Below are 14,457 nucleotides of genomic sequence, written 5' to 3'. Positions count from 1 at the left end.
CGCTAGCGGAGTCACACACTCAGTCCCTCGATCCGTTCCGTCTTCAAAATTAGGCGTCAGCACTGTCTCTCCAAATCTTACACACGCATGCAAACCTTTTAACCATCTCTCGAAAGCAGCTTCAATAAAACAAACAGTAAAATCTCTATTCTGGGTGATCGGACGGGGCCCGCCGAGAGAAGTTTGCGAGCAGAACAAGTCCCTTAAGATGGACCTAACTGTGCACAATTAAATCTTATGGCTCCAACTCCGATACTTAACTCGCATATAACTGAGAGCCACGAGCAACACGCACTAACATCCCTAAAGCTCAGTGCCTCGTAGCTGAGATCATTTTGAGCGAGAAATGTGGAAATCTTCTGAATTATACGAACCAGGCCGATCTGTGATTGGTTGGTTGGTGCACCTTCACTCATCAACGAGTGGGCAGGTGGGATATTTCCCTCCGCTCATTACCATAAGTTTTAACTTGATTATGTAGAAGCTCCCTGTGTATAAATTCATACACAATATTGGAAAATGTAGATATGGTGACGTATATCCTTATCACAAAATATCGTAAGGAGATACGAGTCCACGCGGTGTTGTCACTCAAATTCACGTAAAGCTGGTACATGCATAGGACGAAACCAAACCACGCTGTACGTATTGGTATACATTGTTATACATTCACGTCCTTGTAATCATAAAGATTTCATTAACTATTCTTATTATCAATTATGATTAGAAAGTTAATGCTAACGTTGTACAATCCTTTCATGCATAAACTTTTCTGTTAACAGTATGTGCGTTTTTTCGTTCATTTATGAAGATCTTGGTCCTTGCATGTTGCTCTCGTTTTTTTCCATACTGTAACATATCGCAATTTCTATAATCTTCTCTTGAAAGTTTCACATGTGCAGTGTCCAAGGTTTTGTTTTTACTTATTCGCGGATTATTTCATATTCATATATTTAAGTTTACCAGTTGAGCTGCATAACAACGCTGCTTTGCTGTATCACATGGGGTATTCAGTACTAATTAGATGCGATGCATAAATATAAATATCTCAGTGTGTTGTACAAAAATCATCGCAATAGACATATAGTAACTTTAATAAATTTGATTTTTATGATTTCACTAGTATTCATGTGTCGCCATAGTAATCCCACTATTATCGTTCATAGACCTTTTATCACCTTCACCATTGCTTTCCTAGTGCGAGTTTGAATTACTGAACAACATGATAATCCCCCGTTACTCGCTGGCACCATGAAGGTACGTAAACCTTAATATAAGTAATACTATTATATAACGAGTGTGATAAATTACAGTTTTAATTAATATACACTTTCGTGGTCGAAGAACCCATTCGTGGCATAAGAGTATTCTTGCACGATTGAATCCTTCTATATTTCCTGAAATAGTATTGCACGTCTCTCTCATATTTGGTTTAAATATTCTCCATTTATTTGCATGTTATAATATGCAGTCTATATTTATTTGCTCGTTAATCATTTATATTTGTTGAGTGGTGTTCTTTCAAAATAGATGGAAGATGGTATGCGTTCACTCGTTACATCTATTTTTGTACTTTGTGACATGAATGTTCACATGGTATATTACAACGTGCCTATATGCACCTGGCGTAGCTGATGGTCGCTTATAATGTATTTCATGTCCATTTAAAAGCCCATCTTTAGTTATCATTTACAACATCCCCGTGTTATTTTCAGAATATTAATCACAAAAATCCCTTAAATGTTTCAACACATGACACGGTATAAGCTGTACTTATTGTCTCCTCTTATTTCTTCACACATATACAGTTGCATGTAAATTAATCTTAAAATCCTTGGATACTGATATACAGCCTTCAGTCTTAGCGTATGAACTTATCGGCATTTGATTCTGGTGGTAGAAATGAAGGAAGCAACTTGACAAAAGTTGAAATTTTTATTTAATGTCACATGCATCATGAATATATATAGTCTTTTGAAACATTGTTTAAGTAGTAAAACAATAATGAAATTGAACTTTATAAACCTGAATTTAGTAACAATGACATGATCCTTTTTTTTACAAATTAACAAAATTCATTAAAAATTGTGAATTTGTGGCAAACCTTCCTAAAAAAATATTGATTAGAATAATGTGTTTTATCAACGTACTCTAACGAGCATTGCTGACTGACATCTTCAATGCAGTTTATTGTTGTGTAAAATTTAAAGGGTTATATTATCATTCTAGCAATATGATATCAATTAATTACTGCAACAGGTTGCTTGTCATTCTATAGTAGTCAGCCTGTACAACGAACACGTACAGTTGAGGCATGGATAGGCACCATAACCTCCATTAATGGCGAACTTCAGGTTAAGTAATGAAACCACTTTAAAACTTTTACACATATTTTTACAAGTGTTCCTATTACATTCACAAGTTATGAAATATTAATATGGTTATATCGAAGATGTCCTTATTTACATTTATTCCCAAAAGTATTGTGGACTTAAAAATGTTTATGAATACAGGATGAAAACGTATCTATTTATGAAGTTTATTTGAAACACATTCTATTAAACACTTCTTGGGATACCTTTAGTTAGGTGTATGTCATATAATCTTTATATACCAGTAGTTGAAGTGATTTTCGAAATAAATATATTGTTTCAAAATCTCACATAAATCTACATATAAAGGTATGTTCTCTGTACAGACCTTTCTTTTCTAATTGAGACTTTAAACTATGTGTCTATTGTATATTTACTTAAATTATTTACATGACTGCTTACGTATGCTTATAATATTTATGCAGCATGTCATAGAGTTATGTTCTTTAAGTACTCGCGCTGAATGAACTAAAGAGATCTGTAATCGTATTACACAGGTGAACACAAAGGTTTAAAAGAACGGGACGTCTTGTTGCAAATGTTGGTTTCTTATTGTCCAATTGAAAATGTTCGTTCTAACTGACCTTTTCGAAAGTATGTGTTCACGGCATGCTGGTCGGACAATCTACTGCAGATACGTGAAAACGATATGCTTAAGTATACAGTGTTTCTCTAATGGTTGAGTTTTTATGTTTCAAGAAGCAGATATTTATCCAAAGTACGCATATTGAAATATAAAGAAACACAAAAGCAAACAAAAATATGATACCTAAACACAAATGTGTCAAACAAGTCAAAACTGCATATTGTTTCTATACATCGAACAAAATTATGTTTTTCTCACAGCGTACCCTAAATATCATATATGTATAGTATGCTTTAAGTAGACATATTTTACTTGAATATTTATGTTGCACCTTAATTACATTGTATGGGTTAATGCACTCGGAGGCGTCCAAGAATGGGACGATAATGATAAGTACTAACAAGGACAAATGATGAGTTCACATTTGACACAAGAAAATCGTGGAAAATACATCATACACTAACGACGGCGCTCAAGAGAGGGCCTGACATTTATTCCGTAGGATCGAGGTTTTATAGCACATCTAACATTCAAAAACATTGCTTGTGTTGTACCTAGTTGTGTGGCCGAGGATGGCTGTTTATCAATATAGGAAGTACAAAGATGTAGTGCATGGATAGTTAGTCATGACGTCTTTCATATCATTAAACAAATGACGGTGTATCATCGCTTAATAGAGGTGATAGCAGCCTAACGTATTCATAAAGAATGGAGAACCCTTTGATTTTTTGTATTTATTGTTCTGTTTCGTCCTCTACTCTACATATTTGTACACTTTAAATCAAAATGCTCATAAAAACAACAATTTGTTTTGGTTTAGAATATTTACATCATACATTATAGACAAATAAAAATAAAGAAAACAAGCATATGTAATTCCAAGCCCTCCAATCGCCACAGTATGATACATAGACATTCAAAGACAAGAAAGAGTCGAAGCACGTGTATAACAAGGCACATTTTTGTACAGTTGCCTGTTACATGAGTACGAAAAATATGTAGAAGCGATTTCGCGAATGGTCATAGTGAAATAACAAACAGAGATGTTGCACTCATCGTAAGAAAACAAATGAGTACAAATGAAGTAATGTTCTAGATTAATGATATATTCACCGTGTATATATTGTAGAATGATTAATGATATACTCACCGTGTATATGTTGCAAAATGGTTAATGATATACTCATCGAGTATATGTTGTAGAATGGATTAATGATATACTCACCGTGTATATGTTGCACAATGGTTAATGATATACTCATCGTGTACATGTTGCAGAATGATTAATGATATACTCATCGTGTATATGTTGTAGAATGATTAATGATATACTCGACGTGTATATGTTGTAGAATGGATTAATGATATACTCACCGTGTATATGTTGCACAATGGTTAATGATATACTCACCGTGTATATGTTGCACAATGGTTAATGATATACTCATCGTGTACATGTTGCAGAATGATTAATGATATACTCATCGTGTATATGTTGTAGAATGATTAATGATATACTCACCGTGTATATGTTGTAGAATGATTAATGATATACTCATCGTGTATATGTTGCAGAATGATTAATGATCTCATCGTGTTTATGTTGCAGAATGATTAATGATCTCATCGTGTTTATGTTGTAGAATGGATTAATGATATACTCATCGTGTATATGTTGCAGAATGATTAATGATCTCATCGTGTTTATGTTGCAGAATGATTAATGATCTCATCGTGTTTATGTTGTAGAATGGATTAATGATATACTCACCTTGTATATGTTGTAGAATGATTAATGATATACTCACCGTGTATATGTTGCAGAATGGTTAATGATCTCATCGTGTTTATGGAGTGATGGAGGGACGGAGTGATGATATACTCATCGTGTTTATGTTGTAGAATGATTAATGATATACTCATCGTGCATATGTTGCAGAATGATTAATGATCTCATCGTGTTTATGTTGTAGAATGGAGTGATGATATACTCATCGTGTTTATGTTGTAGAATGGATTAATGATATACTCATCATGTATATGTTGTAGAATGATTAATGATATACTCATCGTATTTATGTTGTAGAATGGAGTAATGATATAATCACCGTGTATATGTTGTAGAATGATGGATGATCTCATCGTTTTTATGTTGTAGGATGGAGTAATGATATTCTCATAGTGTGTATATTGTAGAATGCTCTTTATAAATTAGCAAGTAAGAATGTGGTATCAAAATACATTTTTGTGTGATTTACTGTAATATTTATGAATGGTTTGTATATCGGCTACGTGCACATCCGTGTTCATTTCGTATTCATACAGTAAGTAAGCATCTGAGGTATTCTGTAGTAAATCCATGCATCATCAATTGTCATAATTTTCTTTATAGTCCAATTAGTGATACCTGCCTTTGTCACAAGAAAACATGCTTTGAAAGTACCATTCATTATCTTTGATCCGCACGTTTCTCGTTTGCTAGATAATGTAAATAACATATTTCCATTGAACTACTGGAAATAAAAGTATTTTGCTGTAGGCATTTCATCTTGAAGGGAGAAATCAATTTTTAACAATGAAGATTTGTTTTCACAATTGCACGCAGGCATGGCCGACGAACGATCGACAATAGAAACATAAATGTTCATTGAAACTGATATACTGTAACTAATTTTATTGTATACAATTGCGTTATAAAAGAGTTATAACTCCATGAACTGGACATGGCAATGCAAGGCCCTAAAACACGCCCTCCCGTCCCTTAAAGGTACATGTCATTTTCCTCGAGTTTTGTGACATGAGAAAGATTTCATCATAACCACAATAAGGTTACAAAGCAAATGCAAAATAATATTAATATGTGCTAACTCATAACAGGCCCAAGAAGACGAATTACACAGAAGTCTTTTAGAGCGCCAGGGACATTAAGGGTTAAATGAGGGAAATGAAATTGCTATGAAATGTTAAATGCTAGTACCACTTGAAGCAAATATTAGAGTGAGAACGATTGTTCAGCATAGAATCAAATACTCTACGACACTAACAATAGCACTAAAAAACAAATCAGATCTTGTTACAAGTAACAAATACTTAATTCATTTCGAGCAAAAGGTGTGCATACATGAATTGCTACCGTATTCTTTTCTGTCACATAATGAAATTAGATGTATGGATTCATTTTCTCAATTTATTCAAGCCAGTATTTTCAGAGCTTTTGGACAATCGTGTATTCAAACCTTACGACCCTACAGGTAATTAATCAGGTGATCTTTAACGTCGAAGATATACCAGTAAATCATTAAAAATCACTTTGAAGACATGTACTCGTCGTAAATTAAAAAAATAACGCCAGCAACAAAATTATGAATAAGTACGACACCACCTATATGTTTTTACAATCGTACTTTACATTTGATATTATTTATGTAGTATCGGTCTGACGGATATGAATGAGCTATCATTTCATAATAATTTATATAAGGGCGTCAACGGCGTCTAGGTCTGTATGGAGTTGTTTGTCAGCGAAGACGTCGCATCATAGCATGGGCATTATTTAAAACATATTTGCAGAGGTTTGTTTTTAATGGATGATAAATCTCATAGAATATTGATCGATATTTAAGCCATGTCTCTCAGTGTGAGGATTGTCGTAATCCTTAAGTGATAGAAGCGAATCTGCAAACTTCAAAAATAACTATTTCACATTTTAATAAATTCTTTATTAACGTAAAGAGAAAATTTGATTTTTCAGCTTCCGCATTTCAAAAGGATAATATTTTGAAAGTATTTATTGAAACTATTGTTCAATCGTTGCTTTTTTTGTAGTTCACGATGGGTTTCTTTCAACGCCCATGTAACAAATCCTTGTCAACCACATCAAGGGAAAAGTTAATAAGTGCACCAACGAAGGACACTTACCGTTGCTCAGAATTATATATCCAAGCTATGCACTTTATGGGACTCAAACACTTTCAAACAAAATCAGAGTAACACATGATTTGTTAAAATAATGATAACACTATTGAAATGTGAAAAACGATGTGCTCAAGTATGGTTGAGTTTGTAAGTTCTGTGATAGAAACCCCCCATCATATATGAGAAGAAGATATTGATTCAAAATACTAATATTAAAATACAAAGAAACATAAAAGTAAACAAGAATACGAGACCTTAACACAAATGTCTCCAAAAAAAGTCTAAACTGCATGTTGTTTCTATAAAATGAACAAAATAACTGATATATCGTATGTGTATAGTATGTATTAAGTAGACATATTTAATTTGAGTATTTAATGTTGTACTTTAATTACATCTTAGGGGTAAATGCACTCCAAGAACGGGGCGATAATGATAGTACTTACAAGGACAAATGGACATTCATTACACAAGAAAATCGTGGAAAATACACCATACACCAACTATAAGTATTATTATTATTCACAGATTTTAAAAAAAATGCAGCAAAGAGAGTATTTGGGTGATCCTGGCACAGTAAGGCTGGTTAGGCTCATCGTCATCCCAGGGCCCTTGCCCCCCTCTACACGCAGCCCAGATAGCGGATGGGACTTCTCCCAGGAAGCGCTGCCTAGTCGAACGCACCGAGAACTTTCCGGAGAATGTGAAGACTCCCCAACACTGCAGCCTTTTGCATTACACAGATTGTCAGAAAGGTTGTATTCCTGGCAGCAAACCCGGGTACTCTCCCATTGTCAGTCAAAAGATTGGGAGGTACCAAACCCAAGGCACCGAGAACAATGGGGAGTATGACAACTGGGTACGTTGGATGCAAGCGTGACATTTCGAAAGCGAAACCTATTTGCCATGGTTTTCCTGAATCTTGTCAATAAAATTCAATGATATAAATGATTTCACTGAATCTATCAATAAGAACAAGGTCATCTTTATGTCCGACGCAATTCCCTATTTTGACTTGAACCCGTGCTTTTAGGTGAATAATTGACTTGCATTTGCATGTGTTTTTGACGGGGGCCACCTGTGGGACAGACTACGCTCATCCTTTCGCGAACACCTGGTTTCATTACTATTTGATAGTGATTCATACATACATGCTTATGATATAGTCAGATCCGTAAAATCGACTCTGCTTTTTGCAAAGATTTCTTATGATTATGGAAAGGGTTTTGTCGCTTTTATTTAGGAAGGCGTTGATAGAAATTATACCCGCCTTTTGTCGGCGATCCTAGCTGTGAAACACAGGGCATTGGTATGGCAAGTACAACAGAAAACACATCACGATCAGATGTTCATTTGCCTTGGAAATCTGTACACATCCCATAGTTGTACTAACACTACATTCAGAATGCGTGTTGTCCTTCTCAGGTAGATAACCCTCACACAATAAATGCAATTACACCGAGTTTGACTCACACGACCAATTTGATTCGCTTCTCTCTTGACCAGGAATCACCATTCACACTTCTGCGAATATTCACTTAAGGTATATGTGGAAGCAAATGCCATTCCACTCATGACCCCCCCCCCCCCCGGTCAAAATATGGTTAAACATGTATAAATGCATAGATGTAACGATGTAATGTTAGATTGGATTTTATTGATATCGCATTGCCATCAGGCCAATAACGAGGTCTTTTTTAATCGTGAGACACATCCCACTTTAGGTGCTGTGTATTCGTCCATCAAGGATCTAAAAGTCAGCTTATCTGATTGTGCAAGTGTTAAAGTATTCATGCAACAGAGCGTGATAAATTAAACAAACGGACCATTTCAATGTCCACATGTGGACGGATACACACTCATTTGTCTACATACATAAAACAAGCACCAGTCATGTGGAAAATCATATACACTAGTATGCAATATCAAATAACACATTTTCCACCTATGTGCTGTGTGTAAATGATGCACATTGAATGCTAATTATAATCCTTCCCTCAATCACACACTCCAAAATAAATAATTCCACCATGATCTATTCCTCGCGTCAGATATGTCACCGAATAACCATAAGTCATTTACCGCTTTATTTTCTCCACGAATAGGTTTTATATACCTATGTTCATGAGACCGAAAAAACACACTAAGTGGACATAACTATCACCTACAAATTGTACTCATTCATAATGCATTGTCGAGGCATGATTTCCAGGCCTATTGGCCCTTACCAAGAGTTTTCATCAAAGGTGTTATGATCTGGTGTTTTGTGATGGTAAAGATTCACAGACATACTGTCTGTTTGGTTAATGTATTTACATCACGCATGTGTTATATGTATAGTCTGCTTTGCTGTAGACCAGACACGCCAAGAGATTGATGACATTATACTTCATACTCAATAATGACGTACGATCTCTTAACATAATCCCACATGGCGTCACGCAAATGAAATAATGAAATCACATAACGCTTATGGGGTATTCTCTATTTTGAGAAGTGTCAATCTGAATTGAATACCGCTTCATTATTCAGAGCTCATAACGAAACCCCGTTTATCCAGACGGTACCGTTCCCAGTGAAATCGCCAGATTGTCACCTTTCTGGATTAACGAATCATGGGCACGGCGTAGTGTATCCTGGTAAATATGTAGAAGTCGCGACAATAATCACCCAGAAGGTTTCCAGATTAACTTTGTCCGGTTTAATGGGGTTTCGTTGTATACGAATAAGAACCACTGACCATCAATGGAATTTTATTCTTAAATACTGAAACTCAATGTATGAATAAAGCACATGCCTATATTCCTTAAAAAAATGTAGGAGATGTATGTCAGTTAGCATACAGAGATCTCCCCTTTTAATACAGTATTTTCATTGTCAGGGAAACACTAATGATATATACAGATGGCTGAGGTCGATCCATGAATCCATTCAAAATTGTATATCTATCATAAACGGAGCATACACACATGCTCCTAAAGCATTGTCGATTAAATTTATGTTTCCAAAATGTAAAACAACCTAACAATGGTTATCCCTGATAGATCACTCAATGGCAGCTGTGACACCAGGTGTTCTTGCACGAGCACGACACGTGTGAAGGTCAAGGCCATCACCTAGACGTAGACGTATATTGACCCGACAAAAATCCGTTTTACTTAAACACTCAATGTCACTAGTACAACCAACGATCTCTGCGCTGCAATGCCTAGCTCTCTATCCAGAAGTATGAACTCCTGTGAAGACGTTGTCATTAATATACAGCGTTCATAGTAATAAGCCAGTGATGTATTTTCGACGTGACAAAACAATCAAAGTCAATTTGAGGTTATGTGTTTTGACATAAACCTTTTTGTTGACACGGGTTCTGCGTGTTTATTGTTTCTCACGAATCTGATGCCCGGGGATTTTCTTAAATATGTTTTGATCAATGGGTTTTCCCCGCGGTAAAAACTGTTGAGATATCATACCTACAAGAAGCACTTGAATATTCCTTTTAGCATATTTCAACGAAGCGATTTATTTTTATACCGTTGTGAATGTTATAACCACGATGAAAAGGATTACCAGTAATTATCATGTTTTAAGTACCATCATGTACTAAAACACGATTATGTATATCCTCATCAATGTCCCAGTAGTCGACGATTTGTTTGTTTAGATTTTTAAGGAATATCGTCTCAAAGACTTGTCAATTCCTAAAATATTTGAGTTGTTTTTTGACTCATATAACCGTATAAGTGCTGTACAAGAATAACGACTACTACAATGTTATATCATCCAGTAAAATTGTTATTTAAATACATGTATAAGAAATCGTTTTACATCCATTGTAAGAATAAAACGTTAGCACCACAAAATAACCAGTCTCGACTAACCAACGAGACAGGCAAAATGCAAACAAGCAAAGAACATTATGTGAATAGATTACTGAAAATCAGCAATGACACCAGGTGTCCGTGAAAAAGGTACGCATGCCATGCCCTACCGGGGTTAGCACTCGAGAGTGACACAATTTGAATAAGAAGGTAAGTGTTTTTCAGTTGCCTGGCGCCGACTTTCAGTACTCCTGCTGTAGAGTGAAACAATGTCATAAATATCTATGCACGGATATTGAGGAGCGTTCTTTTCACATATTTACTGTTTGTATTTGAAAAAAGTCACCAATTTAATCATGTTTAACACATTATGCACATGCATGCTGCATGCACAGAATCGCTAGCACAGACAACATGATCTGATATCAAATAACGTGACAGCTTTCTGAATGATGCATTTCAACATCGTAACTTCAGCGATCAACCTTTGAGGTCCATGCCCGAAGGCCATGCTTGTTCGTCAGCTTTAAACAACGTGCCTTAAGCATTTGTGAGACAAGAGAACACATTCATAATGCATTAAAGAGGGAGAAAAACAGTTATTTGAACAAAACGGTGACTAAAACATTATCAAACTAATGTTTAATTCATTTTGTAAAAAACAGAATAAATGCTTTTGAAATATCCACATATACTTTCAGCCTTTGTGAAATAAGTGAAAAAGTGCATTACGCAAGAGGTAAAAATATTCATATGAATAGAGAAACAAGTAAAAGATGTTGAGCTTGTTGAAAGTAATTCAGAAACACCTGCTTATGATATAGTCGGAATCGTACAATGAACTAATTTGTTTTTATTATAGAAGTTGTTTTGTCGCTTTTACTTCATATAAACATAAAAAAACACCCAGGATATACATTCACACGTCACTCTGGTCATTACTTTGTACTATGAAGTTCCGATCCCATGTTACTTAAAACGTCATGTTCACGTCACCTTTTGCGAGATACTCATTGAAATGATGCATGTAAGATCGCCTATGACACTCGTATCAAATACATTACCATCGAAAAACCATTTCTTCTTTGTTTCATTTTTACTGACCATCAACCATGGGTGTGTACTTTCTTTTGCCCAGCTGTTTATAGCAAAATATGATCATATTTTATTTCTAAAACGAGAGTGTTCAAAGTTTTTGACAGAGCCAAATTTATGTAGATGCAATCATAATCCCTTCGTCGCCACGAACATCGATAGCTTAAGAAGCCCTGGAGACAGTTCACCGTCAGAATTAATCTCCTGTGTCATATCAGGCGCCCCCATTGACACATAGTTGGCATAAATCTGGAAGAAATAATCGCTATTAAAATTTGGAGTGCTTTTTAAGATTAATTGGAAAATAACTGAAGTACGTCGCTTTGTCAAATATACAGTTAATGACAAATCTGATTAGAATTAACGAACATAAATGGAGTTCATATTCGGTCAAGAATAACTACACCCGTTTCAAATGGGTTATGTGGGAATTTTTATTTATTTCCCTGCTTATATTATGTATATCAGTACTAACGAAGTCGTTTCCCGTGTTTACCTTGTCTTTATGACTCACCAGGTTAAAAATAAGCATATATGATATTTAAAACATGTTGTTTATGATTTGTAAACACGTGAACGTGGTGGATACGATTTAGCATATAACCTGTGAAAACCCTCTTCAAGAATTATCAGATGAGTATACTTCAAAGTCAGCCCACTGCGGGTCTGACTTGAAGCTGGTTAAATTACAACTGAGTTAATGGAGGGAGACTGATTTTCAGAACAGAACAGAACTTTAATAGTCCCATGCCCAGTCATCAGTATAATTAGTACTATGGATACTTACATATTTCATAATAATGGCGTGAGTGTTTCTATTGTTGATTAGATCCTTACAAACCGTGAAAATGTCAGCCGATTTGATCGGCTTGCAATAATTTTGCAGTTATGAACCATTTGTGTAATGTGATTATTTTATTATATGTTTTCATTAATACCCACATCATCAACATCGTTCAGTGTTGGATACCTTCTTCTTCGTAATTCACGAAGTACAAGTTGTACCATTATGTTTTGATAATGTTACTGCCCAGGTGCATATAAGCTCGTTGTAGCAATACTTCAAGTGCAGATATGTCAACAGCAGATAAAACACACACAACAGGTGTTGGGGGTGATGAATTCATGTACAATTTTAAAGTAAGTAAGTGAGAACATTACTGAAGAAACTTTTAGAATTGTGCTAAGAAACCAATGTTGATCTAAATATGAATATGGCATATGTGATGGATTCTTCTTTACCCTTTAATGCAATGACGAAAGCCAACACACATCCGAGATATAAGAAGATACAGCCTGCTAAATAAACTATACCTTTGTCAGAACACCATACACCAGCATTCTCATTCAGACATCTCAATTTCGCAAGTTTTCGATTTATTTTGGGGCAGCTGATAACAGTAAGCTTAAATTTCAGTGATGTCTGCAGTGTATCTTGTTACTGATGTGAGACGATCGATGAACCCAACTCGAGATAGGATTTCTATGCATCCTCTAAATCATAAATAAAATAGCCTATGTGTACAATTCCGACCACATAATTAGCGTGTGTTTATGGATCACTATCAAAAAGTGATGATACCACGTGTTCGCGAAAAGGCGAGCTTCCCCTGCACCACCAGTAACCCTGTCACAAACACACGCAAAGGCAAGTAAATTGTGAAATACAAATACCGTATGACACAATACGACTGTGTATGCTCTAGGAATATACTTATATGAACACATACCTTATGAATTGGTAGTTTAATAGTGATTCATGCAATAGGAATAGTATAATGGCCTCTTATGAATATGGACGCCGTGATATAACTGGAATACTGTTAAAAGCGGCGCTAAACCCAACTCACTCACTCACTCTTATGAATATGGAAAGGGTTTTGTGGGTCCTATTTACACAATCATACATTGTAAGTTTAAGCAGGTGTCTATTTGACAATATCATAAATCAGATTTGACATCAAACATAAACTTTCTTTATGAAAGGAAAAAATGACGTAAAACAATTACACAACAATGATACAAATCAAAGTGTGCTTGAGAAGAGTAAAAAAAAATTCAGTTTCAAACGCCACATGCCCTTGAGCAAATAAGTAAAAGAATAATCCAACGAAAATAATCAGAAGTTTTACCCGACCGTAAAATGAAAATAAAAATAATAAAAATTGAATGATTTGATCAGAAGAAACATACCCCTGTTTCACGCTCTATTCAAAAGCACACTATTTGATGGTCTATACATGCGTTAAGCCTGTTCATTCACACGAGCCAATCGTGATGGCGAAGTTTTCAATATATTCAGGTGCATAAATATTCAAAACTGAATATGTCTGACTCCTCATCCGGGTAAATCACAATTTGATTCGTACACACGTGCTCATGATACAATCGACTGCACAATCTGTACAAACTGTACAATCGACTCCGCTTTTAGCGAAGATTTCTTATGACTATGGAAAAGATTTTGTCGCTTATATTTAGGAAGGCGATGATAGAAGGCGATCCTAGCTGAGAATTCCAGTGCATTGGTATGGAGAAGTACCAAAAAAGCACACCAAGACCAGCATGGCAGTGACCATCATGTGCTCAACGGAGTCCTATTTGTAGATGTTGATATGCTAATCTGTACCGCATTCGCACAGATTTCTTACGAATATGAAAGGATTTTGTA

Source organism: Haliotis cracherodii, unplaced genomic scaffold, assembly GCF_022045235.1.
Source record: "Haliotis cracherodii isolate W230 unplaced genomic scaffold, xgHalCrac1.p SCAF_16, whole genome shotgun sequence".
Lineage (NCBI taxonomy): Eukaryota > Metazoa > Mollusca > Gastropoda > Lepetellida > Haliotidae > Haliotis > Haliotis cracherodii.
This window is presented reverse-complemented; position numbering follows the sequence as displayed.